At 44.2% G+C, this 14,990-nt stretch overlaps 2 protein-coding genes across 2 annotated transcripts in view; one reads left to right on the top strand and one right to left on the bottom strand.

Moving 5' to 3' along the window:
• LOC144482285 (uncharacterized) overlaps positions 1-14,990 on the bottom strand; it is an 872,976-nt gene that overhangs the window by 538,413 nt on the left and 319,573 nt on the right. The gene's annotated exons all lie outside the window — the stretch shown is intronic.
• Positions 1-14,990, top strand: part of LOC144482277 (uncharacterized) — a 411,284-nt gene that overhangs the window by 122,949 nt on the left and 273,345 nt on the right. The gene's annotated exons all lie outside the window — the stretch shown is intronic.

Below are 14,990 nucleotides of genomic sequence, written 5' to 3' on the forward strand. Positions count from 1 at the left end.
AACCGCTTAAATGTTCCTAAAGTGTCTGACTCCACTATCACTGCAGGCAGTCCATTCCACACCCCAACCACTCTCTGCGTAAAGAACCTACCTCTGATATCCTTCCTATATCTCCCACCACGAACCCTATAGTTATGCCCCCTTGTAATAGCTCCATCCACCCGAGGAAATAGTCTTTGAACGTTCACTCTATCTATCCCCTTCATCATTTTATAAACCTCTATTAAGTTTCCCCTCAGCCTCCTCCACTCCAGAGAGAACAGCCCTAGCTTCCTCAACCTTTCCTCATAAGACCTACCCTCCAAACCAGGCAGCATCCTGGTAAATCTCCTCTGCACTCTTTCCAGCGCTTCCACATCCTTCTTATAGTGAGGTGACCAGAACTGCACACAATATTCCAAATGTGGTCTCACCAAGGTCCTGTACAGTTGCAGCATAACCCCACAGCTCTTAAACTCCAACCCCCTGTTAATAAAAGCTAACATACTATAGGCCTTCTTCACAGCTCTATCCACTTGAGTGGCAACCTTTAGAGATCTGTGGATATGGACCCCAAGATCTCTCTGTTCCTCCACAGTCTTCAGAACCCTACCTTTGACTCTGTAAATTAGTCCTACCAAAATGAATCACCTCACGTTTATCAGGGTTAAACTCCATTTGCCATTTTTCAGCCCAGCTTTGCATCCTATCTATGTCTCTTTGCAGCCTACAACAGCCCTCCACCTCATCCACTACTCCACCAACCTTGGTGTCATCAGCAAATTTACTGATCCACCCTTCAACCCCGTCCTCTAAGTCATTAATAAAAATCACAAAGAGCAGAGGACCAAGCACTGATCCCTGTGGCACTCCGCTCGCAATCTGCCTCCAATCCGAAAATTTTCCATCCACCACCACCCTCTGTCTTCGATCAGACAGCCAGTTACCTATCCAATCGGCCAACTTTCCCTCTATCCCACACCTCCTCACTTTCATCATAAGCCGACCATGGGGGACCTTATCAAACGCCTTACTAAAATCCATGTACATGACATCAACTGCCCGACCTTCATCAACACACTTAGTTACCTCCTCAAAAAATTCAATCAAATTTGTGAGGCACGACTTGCCCTTCACGAATCCGTGCTGACTATCCCGGATTAATCCGCATCTTTCTAAATGATCGTAAATCCCATCCCTAAGGACCTTTTCCATCAATTTACCAACCACCGAAGTAAGACTAACCGGTCTATAATTACCAGGGTCATTTCTATTCCCTTTCTTCAACAGAGGAACAACATTCGCCATTCTCCAGTCCTCTGGCACCATCCCCGTGGACAGCGAGGACCCAAAGATCAAAGCCAAAGGTTCTGCAATCTCATCCCTTGCCTCCCAAATACTCCTAGGATATATTTCATCAGGTCCAGGGGACTTATCAACCTTCAGTTTATTCAAAACTGCCAGGATATCCTCCCTCCGAATATCTATTTCCTCCAGCCTATTAGCCTGTAACACCTTCTCTTCCTCAAAAACATGGCCCCTCTCCTTGGTGAACACTGAAGAAAAGTATTCATTCATCACCTCGCCTATCTCTACTGACTCCATACACAAGTTCCCACGACTGTCCTTGACCGGCCCTAACCTCACCCTGGTCATTCTTTTATTCCTCACATAAGAGTAAATAGCCTTGTGGTTTTCCTTGATCCGACCCACCAAGGACTTCTCATGTCCCCTCCTCGCTCTCCTAAGCCCCTTTTTCAGCTCGTTCCTTGCTAACTTGTAACCCTCAATCGAGCCATCTGAACCTTGTTTCCTCATCCCTACATAAGCTTCCCCCTTCCTTTTCACAAGACATTCCATCTCTTTCGTGAACCATGGTTCCCTCACTCGGCCATTTCCTTCCTGCCTGACAGGGACATACCTATCAAGGACACCCAGTATTTGTTCCTTGAAAAAGTTCCACTTTTCATTAGTGCCTTTCCCTGACAGTTTCTGTTCCCAACTTATGCCCCCTAATTCTTGCCTAATCGCATCATTATCACCTCTCCCTTGCTTTGAAATCTCTCCGGATTATCGTACTGTGAATTTCACTCATTCCCTAGCTTTGGTGAAACAGTTTCCTCGAACGTCATTCTAATATTTGTTATCCTGCAGGCCGTTTTTGTTTGTGTTATGTAAGCAGGATGTGCTTTACCCTTCCCTGAGGCAATAGTGTGCTGTATGGGAATAAGCTCCACACATCTGAAGCAATTCCCTGCCAACCATTAAAATGTTTTTGATGAATTTGGCAAATTGATCATTTAATTCAGTTACAGAGATATACAGTCAAAAATAAATTATAAAAAGCAAGCTTTATAAGATAAACCGGACAGAATACTTCACAGGTGTAAGAACATTCAAACACATCTGAAATGGGAACAGGAATAGGCCGTGAAGCCTCCGGAAGCTGCGCTGATACTCAATATGATAATGACTGGTCTTCTATCTGAAGTCAACCTTCCAGATACACCCCCTTATCCTTTTATCCTCTTGGTATCCAAATATCTATCATATTGTCTCCTAAATATACCCAATGCCTCAGCGTCTACAATCTGGGATAGGAAACGCCAAAGAGTCACAGTCATTTCAACAATAAATTTTCCTTGATCTTTGTCACTAATGACTGATCTTTAATATAAGAATGAGTCCTGTGGTTCTACATTCCCCATGCAGCACATATCCATAAGTGAGTGGCTATATCTCCCAAATAGGATGAAATAGAGTTAGTTCTGGAGATCGGAAGGCAGAACTGCAGAAAAACATTGGAATGAAAAGCAAAGGTTCCTCTCGATTTCATCCCTATCTTGTTGTACTTGAAGCCATGGATGGAGCCTGGAACATTCAGGCAGCTCATTTCAAACAGGGAATGGAGAAGCTGGATTCATCAGAAAGCAATGTGTTAGACTACAGGCTGGGTTCAAGTGGAAAGGTTTGTTTTCGCACTGACCTAAAACATCAACAATTTTATTTTTTAGGGTAGACATGGGTAGAGAGGGGAAAGAAACAGATTGAAAGGAAACGGACATAGTGAAGACAGGATTACGGAGAGTGGAGAAGAAAGACAATGGGATGAAGAGAAATTCTTAATGAGAGAAGAGAGAATGAATGAGCGGGATGAGGTAGAGAAAATCAAGAGGGAAAGAGGAAGGAGCAGGGGATGCAGAAGCCAAAAGATGGAGAATGCAGAAGCAAGAAGGGAAAATGAGAATTGAATGAAAAGCAAGGGTCAGAGAATAAGAAAGTGAGATGATCGAGAGTAAGCAGAGGGGGAGAAATGCTGGAAGACTGAAAGGGAATGAACTAGGAGTGGCACAATCAGAAAGAGAGATGGAGCAGAGACAGAGATGAGGGGCTTCACCTTAACTTGAGGAAAATGTTTCCTTTAGGATTCATTCAGCTGAAGACTTAGTTTCTTTTTCTCTATCGAATTTCATCCTATATTCAGCTTATTATTACCAAAGATTGTCTCTTCATCTGCGAATGTTTAGAGGTAACAGTACTCTTCTACACAATCGGTCCTCGTAATGACACCCTTCAATCGTTAGTATCATCCGGTAGAATCTGTCCTCTGCACCCCATCCTGAGAAAATACCTCATTCTTGAGGTGTGAAGTCTAGATCTGACTGCATCAGCTCCAGTGGGATCTTCCCTTACCTGTATTAGCATAACTGGATACAATTCATCCTTCTCCATGGATTTATCACCTCCATGTTTCACTGCTATCCCCTCTTTAATAGACGTCCTGAAATTTTCTTGACATGACGTTCAGCCCATTTGGTCAGTTGACTTGTAAAAACTGAGGCAGAGTAACAATTCAATATTTCTCCTACAATTCTGTCATCTGAGTTTATTACTTGTGCATCCTTCGGTGACTTTTTCTCGATTCTGATTTGCCTTCTCTTATTCTGTGCCCATTGTAAATTTTACTCATTAATTTGGCGTTCCTTCATAAATTGATGGAGACGGGAGAGGTGTTGGAGGATTGCGGATGTGGTTCCTATTTTCAAGAAGGGGAATAGGGATAGCCCAGGTAATTACCGACCGGTGAGTCTAACCTCAGTGGTTGGTAACTGATGGAGAAGATCCTGAGGGACAGGATATCTGAGCATTTAGAGAGGTTTAGTATGCTCAAGAATACTCAGCATGGCTTTGTCAAGGGCAGATTGTGCCTTACGAGCCTGGTGGAGTTCTTCGAAAATGTGACTAAACACATGGACGAAGGGAAGGCGGTAGATGTGGTTTATATGGATTTTAGCAAGGCGTTCGATAAGGTCCCCCCCATGCAAGGCTTCTAGAAAAAGTGAAAGGGCATGGGATCCAAGGGGCTGCTGCCCGGTGGATCCAGAACTGGCTTGCCCAAAGGAGGCAGAGAGTGGGTATAGATGGGTCTTTTTCTAAATGGAGGTCGGTCACCAGTGGTGTGCCCCAGGGATCTGTTCTGGGACCCTTGCTGTTTGTCATTTTCATAAATGACCTGGATGGGGAAGTGGAGGGATGGGTTGGTAAGTTTGCCGATGACACGAAGGTTGGTGGGGTTGTGGATAGTCTGGAGGGATGTCAGAAGTTACAGAGGGACAGAGATAGGATGCAAGACTGGGCAGAGAAGTGGCAGATCGACTTCAACCCAGATAAATGCGTCGTGGTCCATTTTGGTAGGTCAAATGGGATGAAGGAGTACAATATAAAGGGAAAGACTCTTAGTACGGTAGAGGATCAGAAGGACCTTGGGGTCCGGGTCCATAGGACTCTAAAATCGGCCCCGCAGGTGGAGGAGGTGGTTAAGAAGGCATATGGTGTGCTGGCCTTTATCAATCGAGGGATTGAGTTTTGGAGTCCGGGGGTAATGATGCAGCTATATAAGACCCTCGTCAGACCCCACTTGGAGTACTGTGCTCACTTCTGGTCGCCTCACTATAGGAAGGATGTGGAAAAGATTGAAAGGGTGCAGAGGAGATTTACAAGGATGTTGCCTGGATTGAGTGGCATGCCTTATGAGGATAGGCTGAGCGAGCTCGGTCTTTTCTCCTTGGAGAGACGAAGGATGAGAGGAGACCTAATAGAGGTGTATAAGATGTTGAGAGGCATAGATCGGGTGGACTCTCGGAGGCTTTTTCTCAGGGTGGAAATGTCTGCTACGAGAGGACACAGGTTTAAGGTGCTGGGGGGTAGGTAGAGGGGAGATGTTAGGGGTAAGTTTTTCACACAGAGGGTGGTGGGCGAGTGGAATCGGCTGACGTCAGTGGTGGTGGAGGCGAACTCAATAGGGTCTTTTAAGAGACTCCTGGATGAGTACATGGAGCTTAATAGGATGGAGGGTTATAGGTAGGTCTAGAAGGTAGTGACGTGTTCGGCACAACTTGTGGGCTGAAGGGCCTGTTTGTGCTGTAGTTTTTCAATGTTTCTATAACTTAATTATGTAGTTTCTCTTTGACACAGGAAAGGTGGAAAATGGTTGGCACTGCTGTCTCACAGCGCCAGGGACCCGGTTTGATTCCCGGCTTGTGCAGAGTTTGCACATTCTCCCCATGTCTGCGTGGGTTCCCTCCGGGTGCTCCGCTTTCCTCCCACAGTCCAAAGGTGTGCGGGTTAGATGGATTGGCCCTGCTAAATTGCCCTTTCGTGTCGGGGGGACTAGCTACGGTAAATATGTGGGGTTGTGGGGATGGGGGCTGGGTGGGAGTGTGGTCTGTGCCGACTCGAGGGGCCGAATATCCTCCTTCTGCACTATCGAATTGTCTAATTTCTATGCTGCCGGACATCCTGATGTTTCCTTTCATCATCCTCTCATTTGCTGTTAATGTTTTTTCAGCACAAACCTTTTATTTAATTTCAATTTCCCCCTCATCCCTTTATTCGTCCAAGGCATTTCATTATTGGATAATGGGTTCCTGTTTGAGCAGAATATATTTCTCCTGATGTTGTTGAATCATTGCTATTCTCTTTGTTCATCAGCATTCTGTTCAGGTTTATCTTCATAAGTTACATTGTCAACTCCTCAGAATGTTCTATTTGTAATCTATTATTTTTCTTCTTTACATTTTTCTCAGTTATTACCTTGATCCTTATTATATTCTGTTTGATAACTGGTTGTCACTGAACTGACTTCTCATTTCTGCTGGGATTTATTTTCAATGACTGGACCCATCACCACTGTCTTCCTGGACTTCCTATCTACTGAAAATACTCCATTCCCTTTTCCCTTTCCCAACATTTTCTTCCTAGCTACTTTGCTGTTTAATGTTCACACTATTCACCTAAAATTTTTATTCACTTAACTCTCATGCAATGTAAATTCTATCTATAAATATGCCTCTAAATTCTATTCATTACATTGCTTTGCTGAGATATTTTCCTGGATTTGCTTCTATTATGAGATGCTGTGTAGAATGCATTTTTCATGTTATTTAACAAGGCTGTGATTCACCCTCCCTTGAGGGCTTTGTGCGCTCTGTGAGAAACGCACTCAGCCCAGCAGCAGCAATGGCTTGCAAATTATTCAAATATCTCACATCTATTTGCCAGCTGACCAAACAGCTTCAGTTACAGAGGCAGGTGATCAAATATAAGGAAAACAGGACCCGGACACGTAGTGTGCAGACACTTGGCAAATAAATGTATAAAACAACATTAGAAATCAGAGCAACAGTCAACCACTCAACCCATCAGTGCTGTTCTCCTGATGAATGAAGTGCGGCTGATCCATTGCCTTAACTCCGTGAGTCTACCTTCCCACTCTTCAAATCCCTTATTGTCCAAAATTCTTATGGATTTCAGTTTTGAACATAAACAACAGCTGATCATCCACTGCTCTGTGGGATAGAGAATTCCAAAAATCCAAAAACATTTGAGTGAAGACAGACCTAATTTCAGTCTGAAGTGGCTGATCCTCGTTGAGCGACTGTGTCTCCTAGTTCGAGACACCCCGGCTGGTTCATAAACTGAACAAGTGGATAAGTCACCCAAAAGATGAGAGGAAATATGTAGGTAAAACATGCGAGCAGACAGACAGGACAGGGTTTATGGCTCAAATAAATACTCTTTATACAAGCACGCACAGTCTTTAGGCACATACTGAATTGCAAGTGCAAATGCAACTTGGAGGATACAATATGTTCACCTCAATGGTGCATGGCTCCATGACCGTCAGAACTGGGAACTAAACATACAAGGAACTAGGTCTACAGGAAAGATAGGGAAAATGGAGAGGCTGAAGCTTAACCCTAATTATTATAGATAAAATCACAAAAGGGCAGCACATTGGCACATTGGTTAGTGCTGCTGCCTCAGCGCCAAGGATAAGGGTTCATTTTCCGGCTTGAGTCACTATCTGTGTAGCATTTGCACGTTCTCCCCATGTCTGTGTGGGTTTCCACTTGGTTCCTCCCACAGTGCTAAAGACATGCTGGTTACGTGCATTGGCCATGCTAAATTCTCCCTCAGTCTACCCGAAGAGGCGTCGGAGTGTGAGGAAAAGGGGATTTTCACAGTAACTTCATTACAGTGTTAACGTAAGACTATGTGTGAAACTAATAAATAAACATAAACTTCCATAATAAGGTAGGATATAAGGTGAGATCAGCCAGGACTAAAATAGATGAAATAAAGAAGTGATTAATATTTTAAATTTTGGCTGGAGTTGTCACCGGATAGCAGCCTGGAAATAGTTTATATACATTGTGAGATCTGACAAGCCTGCAGTGAAGTAGGTGTCGTTTCACTGGGGGATTTTAACTTCTGTGTAGATTGGAATAAGCAGAGCAGCACATGTCAAAAATGTAGGGAGTTTCTTTGGCATACCTGGGATAGCTTTCTGTTAGAGGAACAAGTTGGCAGATTATAGTAGAATTAACAATAAGAAATGAACCAGGGTGAGTTAACAGCCGAAAGGGAATTTTAAAATTACTTCATGGGATCCAGGCATTGCGAGTGAGACCAACATTTTGTGACCAGCCCTAATTCATCTTGAGAATGTGGTGAACGGCTGCAGGCCTTGAGGTGCAGGAAGAGCCACAGTGCTGCGAGGAATGGAGTTCCATGATTCTAACCCAGCGACAGTGAAGGAACAGAGGTTTTGGGAGGGAGGGGACGTGGTGAGAGCAAAGGTGTGTTAAATGGGACAGGAGCACTTTGCAGCCTTGTCAGCCACAGATAAAGGAGATTATCAGTTGACAAAAGAAACAGAAGATAAATTAGCAGTGTTTTTTATGAAACATTCCATATCTCTCCTCACAGGAGAAACAGTGATTTGTGTTTACTTCCTTAAGTTATGTATCCAACAGTCACTGTTCACTCCTTTGGGCAAACTGAGTGATTGGTTTATGGAACATCCGTTCAGTTTGCAAGTCTGACACCGAGTTTCTGATCACCAGTCATTTTAATTCTCCATCTTTTTCTCACACTGACCTTTCTGTCCTCGACCTCCTGCAGTTTTCTAATGAGCCTCAATATAAGCTCATCTTTCCTTTGAGAACTTTACAGCCTTCCAGACTCAACACTCTGTTTAGCAGTTTGAGAGTGCAATCTGTGTCCCAAGCTTAAGCATTTCATTGAGTTTTAGACACATTTTTAGTTTCAATACGAGAGCATTTACCTTAGCCTTATATCATCAACTCCTTTGTCATTTACTGTCTCCTGCACTCGATGATGCTTTGAAACCAGCAGAGAAATATTCATGCTGAATTCAGTCATAAGTAACGAGAGAGAGTTAATTAATATTCTGACAGCAGCGAAGCATTCAGCAATGAGTGACCACAATATGTTTGAGGCAGAGAAAGGTCACCCAAATGCTGTAATTTTTACCTTATGTAAGGTTGATATGGACAGAATGAGCGGTAAGTTCAACATGTTAAATTGGAACAGGTGCTAACAGGCAAACACAAACAATCAGAGACTGAGAAAGAAACATATGGAACAATATGTTTCTCATACAATCCCAAAGAAAGGAAATTTCACCTTCTCAATTCATGCTGATTTTCAGAACGAAATTTTATATTTTAAAGCAATGGTTAAGAAAGAGTGTAGATTTATGTCCCAGTAATTATTAATTGTGTCTTTAATGTGATGCAGTCTCCGCTGTGCTGAAACTCTTGTCCCTCTCAATGATATTTGTCACAGGGAAGATGCTGCTGTCCAAATAAGCATGGCGACGTACTGCAGGGTGAACTGGAGATTAGACACATTGCAGCTAATATGTACAAACTGTTACTGCGAAATCATTGATCGTCTCTGCTTCCACCATCCTCAAAGGGAATGAGTTTGAACCATTACTCGCAGCGAAATACTGCTGCTGTGGACGTGCGATGGTGGTGTAGTGGTGAGGATGGCTGCTTTCCAAGCATTTGACTCGGGTTCGATTCCTGGCTATCGCCCTCGTTTAATTTATTTACAACCTTATTCACAGCCTCATCTGGCCAGTGACCCGGTTTCAATTCCATCCTTGATTCACTGTCTGTGTGAAGTTTGCACATTCTCTTAGTGTCTGCGTGAGTTTCTTCAAAGATGTGCAGGTTTGGTGGATTGATCACGCGAGCTTGATGTCCGAGGATGTTTGGTTTGGGGGAAATATCGGGGTAATTACGTGGGGATAGTGCGGGATGCCCTGTCGGAGAGTTGGTGCAATCTCAATGGGCCGAATGCTTCCTTCTGAAGTGCGATGATCCTCTGACTTCTATGCATCTTAGAACTTCAGTGTTCCAAATCCTCCTGCTCGCAGTTACTGTAACAATTGCCCCCTGTGTAATATAGTTCAATATTTTATACAGTTTTACAGACCTCTCAGAGCACCACTCAATCCAGTTTGCTTCAATGGGAGGAACTCCGGATTCCCCAACCAAACCTTGCATCTAAGATCTCTCATTGCCTGGGTCCAATCCAGTAAATCTCATTGACAACCACCCAAGGATCCTGATACACTTCTGAAAATATGGTATCTCGGCCTGGATGCAATCCTAAAGCAGCTGCAGTTAACCAGAGCTTTATAAAAATGGAGCATAGCTTCCCTGATTTTATACTCAGTGCCTCCACTTACGAAGCCAAGGATCCAAACCACTTTCCTAATGACTCATTCAAAATTTCCTTTCACCTTCAAGGATCTCTCTGAACCTCAGCTCCCTCTGCACACTGTTTAGAACTGGACCATTCAGTTCCTATTGCATCTCCCCATCTCTTCTGTCAAATGCAGCACTGTCCCTGAGTGTGGGATTAATAATGTGCCTCTGCGACAATGTCAGTGAGAGCTGAGACTGCAGCTTCTGTTTCTCCAAAATAATTTTTCTGGACAAAGCAGGAATGTACAAGGATTTCAGTCACTGAGACATTCACAAGCATTATATTGCTTGTGAGTAATAATGCCTCGATTTTCATGAAACTTTAATATTGTTCTCTGCTCTCCTCATTGGAAGCAGCTGGAGGCAGCCCTGAATCCCCTTGTTTACCTTCAGAGATTCTGGGGGAGAAATGCGGCTTGAACACAGGGTAAATCCCCAATTCCTGTTTTGTATTCTACACTTGCTTCGTGTTTTCCCAGCCTCCTAGCTTTGACAAATGCTTCCTTTTTCTCTTTGACTAGGCTCACAATATCTCTCGTTACCCAAGGTTACCAAAACTTGTCATACTTATCCTTCATCCTTCCAGAAATGTGCCGGTCCTGAATTCCTATCAAGTTACACTTGAAAGCCTTCCACATGCTAGACGTTGATTTGCCCTCAAACATCTGCCCCCAATCTACATTATTCAGTTCCTGCCTAATATTGTTGCAATTAGCCTTCCCCCAATTTAGCACCTTAACTTGAGGACTACACTTATCTTTGTCGATCAGTACCTTAAAACTTACTGAATTGTGGTCACTGTTCCCGAACTGCTCCCCTGCTGAAACATCGACCACCTGGGCGGGCTCATTCCCCAGTACCAGGTCCAGTATGGCCCCTTCCCTAGTTGGACTATCTACTGTTTCAGGAAGCCCTCCTGGATGCTCCTTACAAACTCTGCCCCTTCCACGCCCCTAGTGCTCAGTGAGTCCCAGTCAATATCGGGGAAATTAAAATCTCTCACCACAACAACCCTGTTACTTTTACACGTTGCCAAAATCTGCCTACATACCTGTTCCTCAATCTCCCGCTGGCGGTTGGGTGGCCTATAGTAAACCCTCAAAATTATGACTACACCTTTCCTATTCCTGAGCTCTACCCATATTGCCTCGCTGTATGAGCCCTCCGAGGTGTCCTCCCAGAGTACAGCTGTGATATTCTATTTAACCAGTAGTGCAACTCCCCCACCCGTTTTACATCCCCCTCTATCCCGCCTGAAACATCTGTATCCTGGAATGTTAAGCTGTCAATCCTGTCCTTCCCTTAATCTGCATTGGCAACAACATCGTAGTTCCTAGTACTGATCCAAGCTCGAAGCTCATCTGCCTTACCTGTTACATTTCTCGCATTGAAACAAATGCACTTCAGTCCACCACATCCTCTCTGATTTGCAATCCCACCCTGCCTGCTGTTTCTCTGAATCTTACTGGCCCTACTCTCTGGTTCCCCTTCAGCAAATTCACCTTTGCTTTGGTTCCCACTCCTTTGCCAAGCTAGTTTAAATCCTCCCGTGTGACACTAGCAAGCCCGGCCAGAATATTTGTGCCCTTCCAGTTTAGATGCAACCCGTCCTTCTTGTACAGGTCCCATCTGCCCCTGAAGAGACCCCAATGGTCCAGATATCTGAAACCCTCCCTCCTGCACCAGCTGTTTAGCCACGTGTGGAGCTGCACTATCTTCCTCTTCCTTGCCTCACTAGCACGTGGCACAGGGAGTAATCCTGAGATTACAACCCGAGAGGTCCTGCTTTTTAACTTTCTACCAGCTCCCTAAACTGCTGCTGCAGGACCTCATCACTCTTCCTGCCTATGTTGTTAGTACCAATATGTACCACGACCTCTGGTTGTTCACCCTCTCCCTTCAGAATGTTTTCTGCCCGTTCAGAGACATCTTGGACCCTGGCACCAGGGAGGCAACATACCATCCTGGAGTCTATTTCATGTCCACATCTGCACCCCTAACTATAGCGTCCCCTATAACTATTGCTCTAGTCCTCTTTGTCCCTCCCTGCTTACAACAGAGCCAGCCGGAGTACAACTGCTTTGGTTGTTGCTGCTGGTATCCCCTGATAGCCCATCTCCCCCAACAGTATCCAAAACGTTATACTTATTAGAGAGGGGGATGACCACAGGGGATTCCTGCACTGACTGCCTGCCCTTTCTGGCAGTCACCCATCTATCAGCCAGCAATTTCGGTGTGACAACGTCTCTAAAGCTCCTATCTATGACACTTTCTGCCTCCTTCACGCTCCTAAGTGCATCCAACTGCTGCTTCAACATACCCAAGCATTCTGTAAGGAGCTGCAATTGGGTGCACGCCCTGCAGACATAGTCGTCCGAGATGCTGGAATTCATTCATTAGTTCAGAGACTTTTCTTCTATTTCAGCATTTTTTGTTCAATATAAAGAAATTGAAGCCGAATTTTCTGGCCGAAAGCATAATGTTAAAAAGTGAAGTCCATTCTATTCAGCGGCAAATGTTGCAGTCAAACTGCATTTGTCAAGATGCTTTGAAATGCAAGAGGATGTGGTTAAGGTTATAAAGACGTGACCAATATGATGACCAGGAATTGGACCTGGATCAATTGCTTGGAAAGCAGCAATGCTAACCACTATACCATCATTGCTCACTCAGTCGAATCAATAATTATTTCCGTTAGTTATAATTACAGAACTACTTCAGTCACTGATACAAGGAGTGTCCATGCCACAGTTCGTAAACTAATCTTGGCTGGGGTTTTTTCTGGACAGTTTAACTTACCTTTTTACTGTTGTTTCTGACTGAGAACACATTGATTAGCTCTGAGGCCTCTTCTTCCATTGAAACAAAGTTTACACTGAAATAAAGTTGAAGCTGGATTTTCCGTTAGTAACCCATTGATAATGAGAATATTCAGTGAATTTCATTTTAGGAGTGACCCCCTTCTGTTGTGACCTGCGATAGCTAATTAAATAAGTCACCGCTGTGCTGGCCAGGAACTGACCATTAGTCAAATGCTCGCACAGTGACCACCATCGCTCACCTCACTCTGCCACCCCCTCTGTATTTACGGAATGAATACACAAGCAATGAAGTGACAAAGAAATCAGAGATTAGAGAATCCTTGAACCGACATTCCAGTTCTGGGAGTTTTACATTTTCTGATAGATCGGGGTCAGCAGGGACGTGCAGTCAGAAAGCATATGTCCGGGACATGGAATTTGATTAATATCATGTCTTACAATCATTTCAATCGGTAAGTAAGTTATTTCACTCCAATTCAAAAAGGTTCTGAATTAATCATTACCTTGTTGTACAACTCGCTTTCAGCCAGGAGATCGCAGCAGTGAACAATAATTGAGATTTCCCGTTTGTGTCCACACATCTGGACAGGAATGGAGCTGCTGCTGCTTGTGGAGCTGGCCAAGCAAGAGGCACAGATATTGACAAACTGCACCCGCTCCAAATAGATTCACAAAATTACTGAACAAAAAAAAACAAGTGCCACTGATCTTTTAAGAAGATATGACAGTCTCTCTGAAAGCATAATATCAACACTTATTCACAAATCAATTGCTGTAACTAATTCGATATGAACCATTTCGCTGTCAGCCCTATTCATGGCCAGTTCTCTAACAGGCATTGACTGGTTAGAAGTTTTAATGTTGTAGAGTTATAGAGGTTTACAGCATGGAAACAGGCCCTTTGTTTCTGCCGCCCTTTTTTAAACCCCTGAGCTAATCCCAATTGCCTGCATTTGGCCCATGTAACTATCTAAATGCTTTTTAAAAGATAAAATTGTACCCGCCTCTACTACCACCTCTGACAGCTTGTTCCAGACACTCACCACCCTCTGTGTGAAATAATTGCCCCTCTGGACACTTTCGTATCTTTCCCCTCTCACCTTAAACCGATGCCCTCTCGTTTTAGACTCCACTACCTTTGGGAAAAGATATTGACTATCTACCTTGTCTCTGCCCCTCATTATTTTGTAGGCCTCTATAAGGTCATCCCTCAGCCTCCTACGCTCAAGAAAGAAAAGTCCCAGTCTATTCAGCCTCTCCTTATAACTCAATCCATCAAGTCCCGGTAGCATCTTAGTAAATCCTTTTTTGCACTCTTTCTAGTTTAATAATATCCTTTCTATAATAGGGTGACCAGAATTGCACACAGTATTCCAAGTGTGGCCTTACCAATGTCTTGCACAACTTTAACAAGACGTCCCAACTCCTGTATTCAATGTTCAACGGAGAACAGTTTTCAATATTCTTAGAGAAGTGAAACTGCTGCCCCGAACTTCATAGAATACCTACAGTACAGAAGGAGGCCATTCGGCCCATGGAGCCTGCGCAGGCCCTATCCCCATAACCCCACGTATGCAACATGCTCCTGACACGAAGGGGCAATTTAACATGATCATTCCATCTAACCTGGCACTAATTTTCATGGCTGACCTGCCGATTCTGGACAGACAAAATCTGCCTCTGGTGACACAAATGAAGCTGGTGCCTGCTTTGGAGCTTCTGAAACCATATGTTTTCATGGTGACAAAATCCTGCCCAAAACCGGTGTCTTGATTTGAATCGATTGCCAGCTCGAGTTTCCTATTTGGATGAGTAATACGGAATCGTATTCACCCCTCAAACAAACAACCAAAGAACAATAGAGCACAGGAACGGGCCCTTTGGCCCTCCAAACCCGCGCCACTCCCTGGTCCAAACTAGACCATTCTTTTGGATCCCTCCATTCTCACTCCGTTCATGTGGCTATCTAGATAAGTCTTAAACGTCCCCAGTGTGTCCGCCTCCACCACCTTGCCCGGCAGCGCATTCCAGGCCCCCACCACCCTCTGTGTAAAATACGTCCTTCTGATATCCGTGTTAAACCTCCACCCCCCGCCTCACCTTG

This window comes from Mustelus asterias, unplaced genomic scaffold (assembly GCF_964213995.1).
Source record: "Mustelus asterias unplaced genomic scaffold, sMusAst1.hap1.1 HAP1_SCAFFOLD_35, whole genome shotgun sequence".
NCBI lineage: Eukaryota > Metazoa > Chordata > Chondrichthyes > Carcharhiniformes > Triakidae > Mustelus > Mustelus asterias.